This window comes from Marmota marmota, unplaced genomic scaffold (assembly GCF_001458135.2).
Source record: "Marmota marmota marmota unplaced genomic scaffold, marMar, whole genome shotgun sequence".
In the NCBI taxonomy this organism is placed as follows: Eukaryota; Metazoa; Chordata; class Mammalia; order Rodentia; family Sciuridae; genus Marmota; species Marmota marmota.
This window is the reverse complement of record NW_025999895.1, coordinates 5,859,865-5,864,232: the sequence shown is the minus strand read 5'-3', so window position 1 is coordinate 5,864,232 and position 4,368 is coordinate 5,859,865.

The following is a 4,368-nucleotide window of genomic DNA, read 5'->3' as shown; positions in this document are numbered from 1 at the left end:
GGAGGGAGGGAGGGAGGGAGAGAGAGAGAGACACCAGTCTGAGCAACTTAGTGAAACCCTGTCTCAGAAATAGATAGATAGATAGATAGATAGATAGATAGATAGATAGATAGATAGACAGATGGAGAGATAGAGCTGAGGATATGAGCATGTAGTTCAGTGGCATGTTCAGCCCTAGGTTCAATCCCCATAACTACAGGAAAAGAAGGAGAAGGCAAAAAAGAAGAAGAAAAAGAAATTTTCCATTATTAATTTTCTTTCTTTCATTTTCATTGGGGTGGGAAAGGCAGGTAGCTGTGCACTAAGAAAGATGTTTAGAAACAGAAAGGACTGCCAGGCACAATGGAGCACACCTGTAAAACAGCTACTGAGGCAGAGGGATCACAAATTTGAGGTCAGGCTCAGAAATTTAGCAAGACTCTGTCTCAAAATAAAATTTTAAAAATGCAAGAAGTGGGGCTTGAGATAAAGCTCAGTTGGTAGAGTGTTTGCCTTGCATGCACAAGGCCCTGGGTTCAATTCCCAGCACCACAAAAATAAATAAATAAATAAATAAATAAAGTGTAAGAAGTCTACACAGGGGCTGGAGTTATGGCTCAGAGGTAGAGCACTTGCCTACCATGCATGAGGCACTGGGTTCGATCCTCAGCACCACATAAAAATAAAATAAAGATATTGTGTCCACCTACATAACTAAGAAATAAAAAAGAAGTCTACCCAGAAAAGAATAGCAATAGCATACATCCATCATTAACTGAGTATTGTTCAGTGTTCACAAAGCCTCTAATAATTATCTTTTTTGTGTGTGTGTGTGGCACTCAGGATTGAATCCAGGGTCTTGCACATCCTAGACAAGTACTCTACACCTGAACTACATCCCCAGCCCTTTAAAAATACTGTATTTGAGATAGAGTCTGACTAAGTTACCTATCTTGGCCTCAAACTTTCAATCTTCCTGCCTCAGCTTCCCAAGTAGCTAATTATCTTTATTTTACAAATGAAGAAAATAAAACAGAGAGGTTGGACCAATTGGTCACCCAACTTGAAGTGGTAGGGTCACTATGGATCTTAGGACTTTGACTTAGAACCCAGAGCTTAATTAGCACAGGGGCTGTAGTGGAAGGTCACAGAGGGACTATATACATACATATATATATATATACATACACACACACACATACATATACATACATACTAACAACAACAACAAAAAAGAAAGGTGAAAAATCCTAGAATAGACGAGCACCATTTTGATTTGAATTCTTATTTATGTTTCCCAGCAAGATGGAAATTCCATGAAAGCAAAATATCTATCTTGTTCAGAGGTTTTGGGGTCTTTATTTGTTATTGTTTTTAGTACTGGGGATTAAACCCATGGGTCCTTTACCACTGAGCTATACCTCCAGCTCTTCTTGTTTTTTGAGACAAGGTCTTGCTAAATTTCCCAGCCTGTCCTAAAACTTGCAATCCTCACACCTCAGCCTCTGAAGTAGCTGGAATTATAGGCCTGCACCACTGTACCCTGCTTGTTCACAGTTTTATTCCCAACACTTAGTGCAATTCTTGGATTACACAAAGGAATGAATAAGGAGGGAGTTGGTAGTGAGAAGTTTTCACTATTAGGGACTTCACTAGAGATATATAAAAGAAAAGCCTAACTCCTCTTGGAACCTAATTAAATATCAACAATTGGTATTATTGATATTCGAAGTAGAAATAAAAATAGTGAATCAGCCAGAACATACTGCCCAAAGCCAAGTGCCAAGAAAAAAAATCATTTTCAAAAGGAGCAGGGAACAAGAATTATACAATCTGTTTAGAGCTTTAAATCCTTGCCAAACTAGGTACTATAACACATGCCAGTAGTCCCAGCTACTTGGGAGTCTGAGGTGGGAGTACTGGAAGCTTGAGGACAACCTCAACAATTTGGTGTGACTATATCGCAAAATGAGAAATAAAAAGGATAGGGCTGGGATTGTGGCTCAGCGGTAGAGTGCTCACCTAGCACAGGGGGACCTGGGTTCGATCCTCAGCACCACTTAAAAAAAATAAAGGCATTGTGTTGAGTCCATCTACACCTAAAAAATAAATATTAAAAAAAATAAAAAAGAAATAAAAAGGTTGGGTTATAGCTCCAGAGATAGGGCACTTGCCTATTGTGCAAAGTTCTGGGTTCAAACACTAGCACCATAAAAACAAACAAAAAAATTAATAAAATAAATCCTTGCTGAAATGCATTAGAAGCATGTAAATTTATGATACAGATGACTAAACTGTGCATACTTAAATGTTGTTTCCTTCTTGCTCTAACAGTTAAGTCCTTGCTTTCTCTGTGAATACTGCAGGAATACAGAATACTGAATTCCTCAAATCTGCAGAAAATCTGGAGACATAATGGTAAATGTTGTAGAAACCTTTCAACTTTCTAGCTTGGATCATGGAATGGAGATGGGACCCATAATTCTATCAGTCATCAATGCCAAAAACCTATATATCCACCTCTGTAAATCCATCACCCCAAGAGCCAGGTATACTGGCACATGCCTGTAATCTCAGCTACATGGGAGGCTGAGGCAGGAGGATTGCAAGTTCAAGGTCAGCCTGAGCAATTTAGGGAGACTCTCCTCTCAAAATAAAAAAATAAAAACGTCTGGGGATGTAGCTGAGCGGTAGAGAGTCACTGGGTTCAATCTCAGTACTGCCTAAGTAAATAAATACATCAACTGGGATATAGAATACAGGGAAATATTGTCCCAGTTCACATAGTATACATTTATTGATTGTGTGTGTGTGTGTGTGTGTGTGTGTGTGTGTGGTGCTGGGGGTTGAACTCAGGGCCTCACAGATGCTAGTTCTAGCACTGAGCTATATCCCCAGTCCCATTTCACTGAATGTTAATGTGTACATTGGTAATATACTTAATATTACCTGACCATTGCTATGTATATTGAACAAACATAACTTAAGAGAATAGTCCTGTAAATCTTTTGTGTATAGGTACCATCACCTTTTATCTTTGTAGTTTCTGCAAATAACAAAGTCCTGGGAGCCAGTGATGAATACATTGACCATTGATTTATCAATGCAGTAGTAATTGTTTTTTTTTTTTTTTTTTTTTTTTNTTTTGACTTGTTTACAGACTCTAACATTCACTCATTGGCTTCTGTGTGTCCTGTGGGTCTTTCATTTATTTATTTATTTATTTACATTTTTTAGTTTTGGCAGACACAACATCTTTGTTTGTATGTGGTGCTGAGGATTGAACCCGGGCCGCACCCATGCCAGGCCCGCTTGAGCCACATCCCCAGCCCCTCCTGTGGGTTTTTGCCATATCCCCCTCCAATGTTATGCTATCACCTATAGACAAAGGAGAGTTCTGTATACAATGCATATTCAAATGTGTGAGTAACCTGTATTCCAATGGCAGACAGGAATGATGTAAGCTGGGCTTAAGGAATTTACTGAAGTCATTTACTGAAGATCTTTTTCCAATTTCCAGGGGAAAAAATTTAAACTCCCCCCCAAAAAAAAATCAACTAATAAAAAAAACCCCACTTGAATCAAATGTATGAAATATGATATATCAAGAGCTTTGTAATGTTTTGAACAACTAATAAATAAAATAAAATAAAATTTCCCAACATCGACGGGTACAGTTGCACATGCTTGTAATCCCAATTACTTGGGAGGCTGAAACAGAAGGATCACATGTTCAAGATCAGTCTGAGTCAGGTGCAGTGGCATAGGCCTCTAATCCCAGTGGTTCTGGAGGCTGAGACAAGAGGGTTGTGAGTTCAAAGCCAGTTTCAGCAATGGTAAGGTGCTAAGCAACTCAGTGAGACCCTGTCTCTAAATAAAATACAAAATAGGGCTGGGATGTGTGGCTCAGTGGTTGAGTGCCCCTGAGTTCAATCTTCAGTACTTTAAAAAAAAGAAAAGAAAAGAAAAGAATCCTTGATTCTAATAGCATAGTTGAGGAGGCCGAGGAAATACACAAAAAGTGAACGGGAAAGAGAACAATTGTTGGGCACCTGTACCAAGTGGGGCTGTACTAATGTTAGCTCAATTTCTTCTCACACAAACCCTTTCAAGAGAGTATCCTATTTATTTGCTACCAAATCTTGAAACAGTTAAATACCTTGCCCAATACCACACAGCTCAAAACTAGTGTTGAAGGCCTGGTGCGGCAGTACACACCTGTAATTCCAGCAGCTGGGGAGGCTGAGACAGGAGAATCGCAAGTTCAAAGCCAGCCTCAGCAACTATCAAGGCACTAAGCAACTCAGTGAGATCCTGTCTCTAAATAAAATACAAAATAGGACTGGGATGTGTCTCAGTGGTTGAGCACTCCTGAGTTCAATCCCTGGT